A 15,395-nucleotide genomic window follows, 5' to 3' on the forward strand; every position below is an offset into this window, starting at 1 on the left:
AATGCCATTTAAAAATTATGCAGTTTATATTCAAGACTTGATTTTTAAAGAATTTCAAAAATCTTGTAGTATGTAGAGTATCAACCTCAACAGACAGGATGAAATTGTACCTATTACTTGCTCCTGAAATTCAACAGGATGTCCTTCAGCAAAATCCTGCTCATGTGGTTTTTGCAAGGTAACTTGTGAGATAAGACATTGCCCATCTCTCTGCTTGTTATAAGAGCCAGATTTGCAGAGAACAATGCTTGGCACTTTCTGCAGTCACTGCCATTAAGGCAAGGACGGGAAGCAAAATATCAGCAATTATATTTGAGAAATGTGGCTGCAGCCTAACCACAGTGGCTGAACAACTGGAGATGTGGTTTGAGGAGGAAAAGAACCCACAAAATCACTGTATTATTGATGTGGACAAGCACGGATCAACTGTTGAAAAGCGTGGGCACACTGTGGAAAAAAAAAACAACAACATCATCTCTCAGTCTTTGAAGCTTATTAATCTGAAAACAAAATTATTGGTTAGGTTATTAAAAAAGAAAATAAAATCCTACACACAGAAAAGAAAAAGTTGGCAGAAGAGAAAAAGAAAACCTCTTCAGAACTTCATAGTTCAGTGGACTTTTCATTTTTCAAGTGCAAACTATAAACCGAAGACATCCAGGCAAGTTTCAGTCATGTTATTTATTAGTCCAAATGTTTCTGAGCATGCTTTTTTAAAAGTTTCATAAATCTTCCAAATGCTTTGTATCCCTGAATGAAAATGATTTATCTTTGTCCTTACTACAAATCTGACCTAGCATGCTTATCTACTTTGAAGCTTCCTTAGGACTAATCAGCTGTCTCACTTCAGTGTCTCAAAAGCCCTTGTTTTGTCTTCCCTTCGGGATTTTCTAAATGACTAGAAAAAGCACAAAAGCCAGGAAGACAGATAAGACTTTAGAAGGTTATAAAAACAGTGAAAGTCATTAAACCTGTTAATCAACACACTACATGCATATGGGGGAAATTATTTTTGATAACATTGTGGTAGTCTTTCCAGAAAATCAAAGAACTAAAAATGGAAAATACATATTCATATTAATAAATACAATTTTTGTAATTAGGATCTGCTCCTATAATATTTACTCCTGAACCACTGTGGGACTGACCTGCTGTCCACCATGTGCATCGCAACTACCTATCACAGGGCTAACACCATGCTTTGGCTGTAGATAAAAGCATAACGGGGCCTATTTAATTCATTGGACAACTCATTTATTTGAAACCAAAGAGCACATTAGAATCACAGAAAGGTTTATGAGTCATGTCTAAGAGCTTGCTTTTATGGATCAGGATCATCAACTTGTACATGGAGCACTCCCTAGAAAATTCGCAGTTTAACAGCCACATTGATAAGCATACTTCCTGCTGGATGAGACAAAACAGACTTCTCATCTAAATCATTACACAGTTTTCCAGAGGCCTTTCAGAGTCTCTGGCAGTTTAGAAAAATGAGGTGCTGCACGGTGTTTGTGAAGAAGTGCTTGGTATAGAAGTTGCTAGTCTCAGCCTATAAAAAGGAATCAAGGCTCCTAGCTCACAAGACTTTCCTGAGATTATTTTTTTCCATGAAGCAGGATCAAAGTTCTTGTCACAGTGAAGTTTTCCAAAGGCAAACTGTTTCCACATAAAGTCTCAGCTTTGCTGGCAAGGAAAAAACTGGTTTCCAATAGATTTTTAAATTATTTAACTTCAGCTGAGACACAAAATGGGACGTCACCTACTGGTTTTACCACTGAATATAGTGCAACAGATGTTGCCCACTCCTAGCTCTTATGTATCAACTAGAAACAAGAATATTGCACATATTTTTCACTTTCATAAAAGGAGCTAAAGGTTTCTAAAATCTTCATTATAGTTTTGTGTTTTGGTGACTTGGCTATCGAAAAAAAACAGTTAATCATGCATGGATTGTAATCACTTATGGTTAAAATCATTGTTGCTCAATTTATGGGAACATGAACAAAAATCAGTAAAAATGTTTCATTCAAATGCCCTCTAACATTTTAAATAGAAGGTGAAAGCGGAACTGAGAACTTCAATGCAATCTTCATGATGGTGCATGGTTTGTGATTAAAAACTGGAGTTTGACAACTGGCTTCAGGTAGCTTCTGAGTACACAGTTATGTGTTTTGCTAAAATAATTTGCTAAAATAGTTTTTGGTCCGCCCCAAAACTAAAGGCATTGTCTTGTCTTCAGAATTTCCTCAAAGATATAAAAGCACAAGTCCCTTTAAACAAAAAGAAAAATGAAGTAAAGAGCAATGGGACATATTTCTGCATCCTGCAGAGCCTACAGAAAAATGAACCACCTAAAATTAATGATATATAATTACCCTTCATATTCACTTTCCCTCTCAATTCATGCTCCTTTCTTCAAAAATCCTGAAATAAAAATGCTCAAAATCTGGAGCTGCCAGTTTAGCTCCAGTAGCACTTTTGTCCTTAAAAGCAAAAAATTCCCTTTCCACCATGACTTGTCTCAGACTGCTCGTGCCAATGTGTGGGTGTTCAAGCAGAATCATTATCACTCATTTTGCCTTTTAAACAAACATTTCTGGTATATAAATAAAAAAGAGTAATTGCTTGCCCTGCCACAGTGTGCTACAGCATTTCCTTCTTTGACCCATACCAAATTGTTGTGTCTCAGGCTTGGGTGGGCTTCTTTTCTTACTTTTATCTGTGTGTGTGTTGGATTAGAATAAAAATTAACAGCCAGAAGGACTTTCAATCAATACAAGGCCAGAAAATGCAGGCTTGAGAGGGTTTTGTGCTCTTTTCCTTTTCATGACTTATTAAGTATGGAAACATCTTCTGGGATAGTAACTGTCCAATATTAGTTTTCAAATATTACTGTAAATATTGACTGAACTACCAATAGGCTGTAAGTGTTAAAACTACTTTTTGTCCTACTGCAAGGAGATATTATAAAAACAGTCAAAAAAAAACCCCCAAACTTAAAATGTTTATCAAGCTGCAGTAAACGGTAGTCTCCAAACCACACAGGCAGCATGCCTGTAGTTTATTGCCTGCCAATCACCCCACCAACTGTAGTGGAACTATTTGTAGTCCTAAAATAGGATAGGTACACAAGTACTCTGTTGGACTAGGATGAAAGTAGTCCTCACATCAGAAGGCAGTGCCACACGCTGATGCCAACTGCATTAGAAATTTGAAGGTCTAAAGAGTCTTCAAAGCTTTTCAAGGAATGTCAAGTGAACCATGGCCATCTCAGGGTCTGAAGCCAAACCAAACCAAAATTTCATTGCTTTTGTTTAGGCATTCTCTGAAGCAAACGCAGCCAAAGCCACTGAGGAGGTGCCACTCCACAAGACTCAGAGTCCAGCAGGGAGGAATGGAACAGGAAAAGCTTATACTTTTTTTTCCATGTATGAATTAAAATGGGACTGTGGGTCCTGAAGCTTCCTGACTACTGGAATAATAAAACAATTTAAAATTAAAAAAAAAAAAAAGAGAGAAACATATCCACCAGTTAGGAACATTTTAACCCAAAGACAACCACAGTTCACATTCACCATCACAACACCCTAAATTGCTCAGTTCAGAAGTCCTGCCTTCACCAAACCAAGATTGCTCAAGCAGAGTACACAAAATCCCTTTTTTCCAGGACTAAGCAGCTCTGGAGATAAGAACAGGTGACAGACCTGACAAGCCATCAGTGAAGCTCTGAAAGGGTAAGAAGTGAGGCTATAAATCAGATCTGAGCTTCAGTCCAGAAAAGCCCCAGGGGCTACATGCTAGACAGAATGTAGTTTGGATAGGTGGAGAGGCACCCGGGGACAGGGGAATGGTATGGGAGAGGGAAACTGGCAAAAGGGGAAAAATACTGCATTTGGAAGTTGTTGTGAAATAAATATGGTGTGATATAAATATACATCTTTATATATGTGTGTGTGTGTATATAAGTATCTGCATATGATTATACATGCACAAATATATGTAGGCTGAGCTTTTCAGAAATAAACTGTGATTAGAAATGCCTATCAAGACTTTTGAGGGGAAGCTTGCTTTTTTGCATACTTGGCAATCACTGAGAAAGATGCAGGTATTAAAGAACCCATTTCCTGACTTACACTTTTTCCCTCAAGCCACATTTCATCTTGGTTTGACACCAATTAGAGCTTCACATTAGAAGATACTGCAAGGTGATGAAAGCACTGAGCACCTGAAAGAAAGCGTTCAGCATGTACTCGGATCAGAACTGCTTTGTTTGGTTTGATATGTGCATACGTATTTCAATATCAGAAAGATCCTCATTTAGCAAATAAGTATCGCACCAAAATGCATTATATGGTATGTCATTTCACACTTGCTATGGCTTAGAAATTCATTTGATGCAGAGCTGCCACTTAACACATGGTTTGCTTTTTCTCTTCCAGATGAATACCTGAGATACTTTTACAACTGCACCGTAGTAAGTGTGAAACGCTAATATGCCTTCTTTTTACAAGTAGATCATAGAACTGGGCCAGAACAACGTATTTTAGATACTGACCACAAAACCAGTAACATCCAGTAGTATCCAGAAACCAGCCTACTAATTTTAGCTGTCCATACAAAAAGATGTAGGTCCAACGATAAAAAACTGTTAAGCAACATATTTTTCATCTCTGGAAAAACTTATTCCTGTTAGTGGAATTTTTTCCCTGCCTGGAGACTATCAGATCAGAACCTGGAGAAAGGAGGAGACACAACTCGTGTTACTCAATGCGCTATGGATTCTGCCACATCAGCTGCAAAACAGGATAGCCAAAACTTCAGCAGGCAGAAAGAGCCCCACCTTAAGAAGATTTGATCTTAGAACACATGTTAACTGCATCACCCCATGCCATAAAAGATTTCAGCCTCTAAATAGAAGGAAATAATGTCTTTTCTGTGGTTTCTGTGTACCACTTCTGCTGCACATCCAAGCTACCCTACCCCTCCATAACACAGCAAAGGGTAGAAACCTCCCACAGCAGCATCTCCTAAAGGTGATACACACTTAGGAAAAAGACCCCAAAAGCATGCTTTAAACTAAGCAACATTCAGGAAAACCATAGCCTCAGTGCAACACCACACAGATCATCCATCGAGACTTGAAGACAAGGAGTGCTACCAAAGGGTACACCCTGAGCACTGACACAGCACTGAAAGCAGAGAGGCTCACTCACCCTTCCATAATACTGCATGCTGCAGGGCCCATAAACAGCATTGCTGGGGGTGGGTGAGATGTGTAACAGAAGCAATTTTCTGATTGAAAAAGGGAAAAAAAGGTGTGATTTCTTTATTTGCACACACTTGTTTCCAAACCAGAAAACACTCCCTGCAGGATAAATACTGCCCCATCGTGACAGGTGACAGAAATAGTATGTATGACATCAGGTCCTGAATGATCATCAATGAAGCTGGTTAGTAGAGAAGGAAGATCTGGGAGTCAGCTTTGTGGCTGCAAAGAGAAATCAAAGCAAGGAACTTCAAAAAGCTGCAATAGAAGTAACATCTAACTTCTGTTTGATTTTTCCTAAAAGCACAACAAATAAAACACTTGCAAACAGATTTTAAGTCTTTTAAGAAAACAAACCTGCAATTATGCAGTGCAAACTATAAATAGTGGTAGCCCATAAAGTAGTACTAAAATCTCAGTAAATCTCAGTGATAATCCTCATTTAATTGTACTATCACTTTACAATGATTGTGAGATGTCCTCGCCAATGGTTCTGTGAGATGCAGTGATTGCTTTAAAGTTCCCACTAAAGCACTGGTATGCGCATCTGTGTCCAGTGCAGGTTTACCAGAGATGGGAAAATGCCTTGCAATAATTGAAGCAAAGATTTTAATCTTTACAGTTTTGTCCATCATAGAGGTGATTTGGCCACATCTTCTGTGCATGTACCAACACAGAACTCATAATAGACTGAATCAAACTAGCCAGAGTCTAATACTTAGTGGTCAAGAAAAGCAATGTCTCTTTGAGAAGACCAGTAATCCATGCAGTTTTAACAGAATAGAAGAAACTTCACCGGAAAAAAAAAACAAAATACCTTGATGGTCATACCCAAAATAATAAAAGCTGTCAGCATCAAACAACATAAAAAACTTAATTCAAAAACTGCACTAGATTTTGGCAGAGGGCTTGGCTGCCATTTCATATGTCTGTATATTCAGCATATTTAAACCAATTCACCACCACTCATCAAACATTACTGTTTTCTACTTGAGCTCCATATGCAGTAAGTAGTAGCAACACTAATGAGGCAAGACATGTTTTATCATCATATTCAGTTCTTTTCCTTTATGGAAAAAAAAAAAAAAGAATGTCATGTATTTTATATGTGGAACATCTTCATTTATTTAAAAGGAATATTAAATAAATACTTGATGCAGCAGAGAAAATACAGGACCAAGAGTTAATCTAGCATTTTACTCAAGATGAGTCAGACAATCTAATTATACTTGTTCTGTGATAGAAAGCAACTACCTCCAAGCTCTCTTGCACCAATGAGGACTAAAAGACCCTGTAAGAGCTGAGGGGCCTTTTAGTCATCCTTCCTGTATCCATTTAGGGACAACAAGCTCTTTAGTGCAACAGGGTAGTTTAAACAAGGAAATAAAAACTGAGGCTTAAAAGAACTCAAACTTTCTGCATTTATAGGCAGTGGGCACTCTGCTGTTACTGTCAGCAGGAGCTGGGTATATGTAAAGAGCAGCCAGGGTAACACTGAACAAATTTCCCTTCTGTCATAAGTATCAGCCAAAAATGATTTTCTGGTTAACAGACACTTAACAAACTAAAACAGGTGCATCACGACAGCCATGAAAAATTACTTGGTAGTCAATGCCTTTCATGGGGATTATTTCAGTGAATTATTTCAGAAATTGATCCTGTGTTCCACAAGTCTATCTAAATATCAGCCTCTGAATAGCTCAGAGGAGCAGTTTTCTACTGTGAGGGTGGCTGTGAGTTATTTCCTCAGAGGTGTCACTCTTTAGCATAACAGTCCGTGAATGCCAATCAGCAGCAAACAGCAAAGTTTAAAACAAGCACATGGAGTGACAAGCTGTCTTTTTTTGCACAGATAATTTCAGTTTACTTGCCTGAAAATATAAATATTTTTAAAAGGAAGTTCCTTCCTGTATCTTCATAAGAATTACAATAACAAAACCACATACAGAGATATGGAGGAGATAGCCTAAATCTCTGCAGAGCAGTAAAACAACACATGCATGCCCCAGACGCAGCCATACTGACAGCCTCTTCACCATCACAGCCTTTTCACCAGTCCGGTTCAACTGAAGTGTTTGAAACAGCAGCCAATACAGTACAATAGCTACAAGCTGATTCTTCCCCTCATAGCCCTCTTCCCTCCTGATGTTGCTGGACATGCTGTATTTGTAGATTTTCCATCTTTACAGTCTCAAAGCCCATGTTCCTTGCCAGCAACATGAAGGATGTGTACCTCATGCTGCATTTCCTGCACATCAAGGAGCTCAGGTGGTCCCACATGCTTTAAGAAGCCCATGAGGGGATCTATAGCTGAAGACTGGGACTGCCAGATCATGCACAGGTTGATGGAGCACCCAACCCCACAGGGGGAAGAAGGTGACTCTGAGTCACCTGCACCGCCTTTTCAACTCCACAACATGCAGCGTTCCCTCTCATCCTGCATCCACCCATCCTAAGAACACACAGTGACAGGCTGGGAGGGACTGCAGGAAGCCATCTCATCTCTTTGGCTGGGAGAGATCAGAAGAGGTCATCTTACCTCTCTGGCTGGGAGGGATTGCAAGAGGTCATCTGCTTGCCCAGGGCAGGACACTGATGACAATCCTGGCAGGTACTTGTCCAACCAGTTCCTAAAATCCTCCATCACATCCCCAGGCATTTTGTCCCACTACTTCTTGCTGTATCTTCAGCAGACTTAAGAGACTAGATTATCTGTTTGCTTTTTCTCTTGGTGTTTGAATGAAGACTTACGTTTCCCACCCCTACAGAAAACCCTCAGAACAATCCCAAGGCATTGCAGCTTCCCAAAGATTTTTCCCTGTAGCTATTGCTTTGACAACCAAATGACCAGGGATTTTGTCCCTAAAAAATTGCAGACTCCTACTGTGTACATAGTTTTTATTGTTATCTTAGTGCAAGTTACTTCACACAACCTTTACTTGTTGCTGCTGAGAGCAAATCTAGAGAGCACCGGAGCCTTCCCTGAGCTCCTCTGGCAAAGCATGATAGCAATCCCACCGAAACCACATTTCAGGAACAAAACTCTTACTGCCTTCAAAGGAGCCAGGGCTTCTCACGACACCAAACTGCAACAGCCCAGAAGGATTACCAGTTCCCACTGCTGCGAGCATGAAGAATCAATGCAGACCAGCTTCTCTTCCAGCAGCCACACGCCCTTAGGATGAGGCTGAACCAATACAAACCCAAAACTGTACTCTCCCATTCCCTGGGAAAGGAGGCAGCACTTTCCCAGAAAAAGCAGCACTTTGCTCTTTACCAGACATGAATATGCACATTTGCATCCACAGTAGAAAAGCTCCACAAGCACAACTGACATGAAAAAGGTCAATTGAGAAGTGTCTGTGAAAATATTGAGTATCCTTGATAATGACAGCAAAGAAACTTAAAAAAAGAAAAAGAAAAAAAAGCCATAAATAGCAAGAGGCGAGAGGCACTCTGGCTCCAGGGAGTTGAAACAAGTTAAAATGAAAGCCCCATGGTTACACTCTCTTAATTCCTTAATTCTTCACAGAAAGTAAATTTATGATAATATTTTCCTGAAGACAATCCATTATTCTGGGTTTATTAAAAATCAGTACTCATCAGGCAGACTCCAGTGCTATGCTCCCTCCTCTGTAATAATCAAATCCTTTAGCTGCATTCAGACAGAATAATTAGACACTCCAGCATGTGTGAGTGCCTCATTGCAGCTTTCTCCTGTGCCTTACAGTTCCCAGGCTGCTATATTCTTATTTCTAGCCACATCTGTCAGACAGACAAACCTCAAGAGCACAATATTGTTTCTCCTGCAACAATTGCAGTCTTACCTAAGAGACCTCAGTTAAAAACAGACAGCTTTAGAAAAAGCACATTCTTACAAAAACAGAGCTTTGGTCTTGTTAAGACTAAACAACAAAAATACCAACCTAATTAAATATTAAGTAACCTCATATGAACTTCACCTCTGGGGGAATTTAAGAGCTTGGGTGTTTTGTTCTTGTATAGGTATTGCATGAAGAAGAACAGCTGATTATTCCACAGACATCTGATACTCTTAACATAAAATGGTCTGTGTGCTAAACAAAACCCAGTACTTTCACTTTCTCTAATAGGAGTAAACAGTTTTTCCTCTTGGTCATCTTCCTGTCTGGACTAAGCCACACAAACAGGACATTAAAAAGTACATTGCAGGTTTTTATTTTGATTTCTTACATATTTAACAAACATTGGCCAGTTTACTTATAAACTTCCGCAGAGGTGCATCAAGACTGTATTATTTAAACAGAAAATTAATAGATTGAAGTAACTTTATATTCCACTAGTAACCCTCAATTGCAGTAGCCATGCAGTGACAACAAACTGAAGATTATAACAATGAGCTAAGGCTTAATTTGCTCACCGCATGTCTGGTAGAAAATTGCTAATATTGCTTGTAGTCTCCATCCTTATAATGGCTGCACAGAGATATCATTACATCCAGATTGGTTTTTATCCTTTTCTTTATATATACTGCCAGCAGCGTAATGGAATAAATTACCAGCTATGGATTCTTCAAATGCCCACAACTTTCAATCAGTCTTCCCTTCCCCCCCCCCCCTTTTTTTTTTATTTCCTTTTTTTTATTCCTGAAAAAAATGAAATATATATGTACAACTGCAAGAAAATTGTTCCACTTCTTGCATACACCAAGTATTCTGCATTGATTTTATCACAATCATGCTTGAAAGATTGAGATGAAGGGTTTGGAAAATATTTGTCCTAAGTATTCAGAAAAACCTAGCATCTATTATAATTTTTACCTACCACTCACAAGACATATCCCTGATTAATATCTAGAACTAGTTAATTCTTAGGGTGATTTTCTTCGTTTGAGTCACTTCTAACCTTGTAAACATTGTGCTAACAGTACTGGATGATTCACTTGTCCTTTGTCTCTTCCAGCACTACCTTTACTTCACCGCTCTGCTACCTCCAGTTTCAAAGACAAGTCAGTTTTAAAATCCTATTCTCAGTGAGTTGAAATGTATACTGTAGAAGCTGTCACAGGTTTTTTTTTTCTTTACAGGTAGGAATACAAATAAGCCTAACCTTAAAGATGTGAAATCCAGCTGCTGCATTATTTCAAGAAGACACTATTGCCCAGAGAAATGCTGAAAAACAAGCTTTATTAAGTGTGCTGAGTCAGGAAGAAAGCCACCAATGCACCTCCTGCAAGGAAAGAAAACAGCCAAAGACTTTTTTTCTCATTAGAACCAGGAAAAATTGCTCTGAGGATGCATTCAGATCTCCCTTGCAGTGCATGGGTGAGTCTGGCTTTTCAAGATCAGGTTTCTCTAACTGTAACGGCTACTTTAATATCTGTCATTTAAGAGGAAAAGTCCCGGAATAAACATGTCTTATAAGCAATCAGAAGCAAACGGCAACACTAGCAGAAGTGAAATACACAAGCAGCATTGCTATCCCATTTGTTTTATCCATAAGGTTGTCCCCACAAGATGCCTCAGCCTCAGAAGAGTGTTTCTTCTTTCCCTTCTTTTCTTCACAATTGTTTTCAAATTTTCCATGCCTGGGCCTCCAATAGCAACTTCAGCAATTAAGAGTCAGCTAGACGCAGAAAGTAATACAATCCATTTGATTTCCCTACCAAGAAATACACAACAAGAGAAGAGGAAGGGGGAAGCTGCAGACAGAAATAATGGCAAATGTAAAGTCAGACAAGACAGACTTTTGATCAGCACACACAGCTTTTCTGCCTGTGAGCTGGAGACCACTCAGCCACAAACCTCACAGTGCTGGCCTGTTACTTTTATATCAGCCTTCCAATTATTCCTTCCTTTTTTTTTTTTCCTTTTTGCAGTCCAGACTGTGCTTCAAAAGGTGTCTAGGCATTTCTTACAACCATGAGGTAACAGCAATAGTCTCCAAGGGTCCTTGCTATAAAAGACATATATTATTTCCCCTTTTAATTCCTCACTGTTTTGCTTATGTTCACAGACACAGCAGACATACTGCTTCCAGACCCCCACAGCACCCAAGGTCAAGTTAAGGTGATGTACATCTCTACTGCACAGCCGCTGTCTCATGTGCTTTGCCTGGAAAAATGCTCCAGTGTTGGTAACAGGAAGTGTGTTGTTGTTTATTCTGAAATGAGCCACTGTTTCATCACTTATATCCGTTCCCTCAGTATTAGTCTTCTCCACTTGAGGAGTTGAAGGGTCTTACTATAACTGCAAAAAGGATGCAGACTCTTTCAGGAGCAATTCATGGTAAAGCTTTAAAATCAATAGCAGAAGGAAAAGCTAGGACGAATGTGTTGCCAAAGGGGTTCTTGTAAATTCTGCTGAAGATCTGCCCTGCATGTGATGAACTTTGGAGCAGGACATTCTCCTCCAGGTATGCCCCACTAGTGTGGAGAGGACAGGTTGCTCAGCTCCTTTTTCATCACTTCTGATGTGAAGTTTTCTGCATGCCTAGCAGGCACTGTCCCCTCTTTGAGGAGCTGGCTTCACCCCACGAGCTGACCATGCAGCAGAAGTGACACACACACCTGGCCTGTCAGTCTCAAATCTAACGATGCACCAAGGCTTCACCTTGGTGCCTCTCCATCAGCTTGACTTCAGGGCAAAGCTGAGAAACCAAACACCAAGTACAGCTCAGGGATGGTCATGTCAAAGCATTAGGCAGATTCAACACAGAAATGAGAGCAACAAGCAGAAAGCAATACTTCATCTAACTGTCCTTTCTGCTGCTGTTACCTCTCACCATGCTGCAATGATATTTGGTGACACTGCTCAGTCCAATCAGAAGAATGGACCCAAATCAGGAATCACTGGAAAAACGTAGTCCCTTCTTCGTACCAGTCAGACAAGATAAGAATACTGCTGGTAGGTTTTAAATCTGTGACGCTACAGTGCTATTCTGCCTTGCCAGAGAGCACTTAGACAAACTGCTGAATGAATCTTCTTTTAACCTCCTAGAATACAAAACTACAGGAAATTTCTTCTCGGGGAAGGGTACTTTATCATGGAGGGAGGATCACTGTTTAGTACACAAAGCCATTCTGTGTCACACATGTCACAAGCAGCTTTGACATGAATTCATATTTAGACCTTGAAGAGTCTCTTCCTGGGCCTTGAACTATCCTTCCACACACACCACTTCACAAAAGGTCCTGTCACAGCTAAAACAATTTGCTAAAAGAGGAAAAGTGTGCTATGAATTAAAGCAATGTGTAGTTTTCTCCATCTGGGTAAAAAACAGTCAAAGTAAATATCCTTCATAGGCATGTGAACTGAGTAGGCAAAACTGGTCCCTACAGTAGTACACTGAAAAGAGGAAAAGAAAACACAAAGCTGGAGATTTTAAAATAAGAGTGTGAAACTGAAGAACTGACTTCTTGCAGGATTTCAACTGTCTTATCTGCAAGTGTGTGGATGTAACTCTATCCCAAAAAGGTTTCCCATATATTCATGTTCTTACTTTCTTGTTGGACTTTTTCTCTGCAATTTCAATGTAAATTTATCTTTCATCACCGCTTTAACTACACTGGCCCATAAGGTTTCTCCATGAACTAGTACCCATTCAGAGTTCTGGCTACCCCTGACGCACATCCATGAATACAACAGAAGTTTACAAATACAAAATTGAAAGAAAGCAGCATTCCAACTCCACCTCATCACTTCCAGTGTGCATATGAAATGAACTTTTCAGAGGCAGCTGTATTTCAGTGGCAAAGAAAATGTCATAAGTTGTAAACTGCAGCCTAAGGGTTTGCAGTGCTCCAAGAAACTGAGAAAAGCAATGGAGAAGAGACGTTGGTTTGTGTTTGGGTATGCATTCAGGGCAGCCAGGCTCAAAGATCTCATTTAGCAGCTCAGTATTGGAGCAGACATTTCAGAAGCTCCCTGGGAAGGTTTCACCTAAGGACATAGAGGAGTCGCTTTCAATGGCATCCAGTCTTTATCTACAGCAGAGGATCCAACCAGCATATAACTCCCAACACCAGCACTACAGCCACAGACCACAAATCCTTACAGCTTTAAAGCCATCGATCCCTATTTTAATATATCCCTGAAGTCTAACATAAACAACCTTTCAAAAGTCTTAAGTAGGTTATCTAGTAGCTCCCAGTGTTGCAGGCAGCCTATGTGGCAGCTCATGCCCAGTCAGCGCTCCTGGGGCTGCACTACTGAGACACTGGAGAAGGAGAAAGGTCATGAAACAGGAATTAAAAAGAGCTTTGTGGATTCATGGAAACCAAACCCAGCAACAAGGCTTTTACAAGAGCATCCTCACAACCTGTGTACTATTAGGACAGAGGTAAGCACTACTCCAGGTTTACTTAGGAAGCTTTGTGTTAGCGTAGTATTCAGTATACTGTAATTTCATTTTCAGACTCGCACAGGAGATGAAGAAGGGATCAAGCAGAGGAACTGGATCTACAGCTGGAGGGACTCTCAGATAGCTTACTCTAAAACAGATTTTATCTTAATTTAAAAAAAAATGAAGCAGAGCTCTACAGAAGAAAACAATTTAATCTGACAGAGCAAGGCTTATAGGGAAAAGGCAGTGTCCTGCTCAGTCAAAGCCGTAGGGTATGTCCTTCTACTCCAAATGTAGGCAGACAAGACTGCCTGTGTACTGTTTGCTGGAAAGACAGACATAGCCAGCCCAAGTGACCAAGTAACACAACCCATTAGAAAACAGCGCCATGGAGCAACTTGCTGGCTCAGATGATAGATTATGACAGCATGTTAGACAGCTTCCAAACCAGAGCAGGAGAGCAGGATAATGCTTCACTGTCTGCTCAGATAAAATCTTACACACCTCAGGAAAGAGCATCCTATAGGTTGGTCCTTATTATCTGTGACCTTTTAGCTACTGGCTGCAGTTTCCTGACATCCAAGCACACGTGAGCCCACAGGCTGGACCAGAGGTCCAAACAGACTCATTGGCTCTATTTGCAGCCAAGTCCTAAAAGAACTGTCATCTTTGCTGTTCCCAAGGGCCAACAGTAGGTGTAACAGACAATAAACACAATGGCCACAGAGAGGAGGATGAAAAACTATTTTCTCTGTCACTGTTTTCTTCCCTCTTTGTCATTAAATGTATTTATATGCACACACTCCCACACTTACACAAAACTCTCATCTACTCTATATTTTACCATTCAGTTCTCAGAAATCCGCACTAGGAGCCTGTAAATCACAGCAGGGCAGCAAGTAGTTTAACACAACGTCACCACAGTTGCAGTGGATTTCTCAAAAACAGAAGTTCAAGGCTCATACCGATTATTCAGGCTGTCAACATATTGCTACCAAGCGCTGAGCACAAGAACTGAGAACAAGCCCTGTTATTTCAAACTGCCAATAGAGTTAGGTGGTTTGCAGCAGATTTTGCTTGAGTCAATTTTTTCCAGTTCAATGTACATTATTCAAACAAAGGCCTTACTTTAGCTGTGGCCCAAAGAAGAAAGAACAATGCTCAGCTTCTGTGGAACTCAGATGAATGATGTTCTCAGTAAAGCATTGACGTAGCCTCAGACTAAGTGAAGTAAGATTCTTTTGGTATCTTCTACTTCTGAAATTTCTGAAGTAGAAGATTGTAAATACAAGATCCAGCTTAGAACAAACTATGACTGTTTTATTAGATTTGCATCGATTTGATCATCTTTGAAAGTAAAGGTAGCTTTACATTACTGGAACAGGGGGAGGGAGGCAGGTGATAAGGCAGTTATCTCAGTGACAAAACCTTACAAGGAGACTCACGGAAAAGACAGCATTTTCCAGAGGATAGAAAGCCGGCTAATGTTCAGACACCAGAGTCTTACTTCAGCAAGTTTTATCCTCTGGACTCATTGCCACTCTCATTGCCACCTGAATTTGTACTGCTCTCTGTTTAAACCAGGACTATGTTTGGCCCTGAGCAGCACAGAGCACAGCCCCAGTCCGTCAACAGCTATTAGAATTTACTTTGAAATCTATGTGCACCACAGATGTTTTTTCCAATATTTTCAAGTTCACACCCAGCCCCAAGTATGCTTTTACTTAACCCCATAAACAAGAGGACAGTTTCTTAGACAGTGTAACAGCAATGCTAGTTAAGACACCAGCTTTCTCCATCAGAAAAC

Source organism: Neopsephotus bourkii, unplaced genomic scaffold, assembly GCF_033783945.1.
Source record: "Neopsephotus bourkii isolate Nb327-2 ecotype Australia unplaced genomic scaffold, CSIRO-AGI_Nbou_v1 NB_1481, whole genome shotgun sequence".
Lineage (NCBI taxonomy): Eukaryota > Metazoa > Chordata > Aves > Psittaciformes > Psittacidae > Neopsephotus > Neopsephotus bourkii.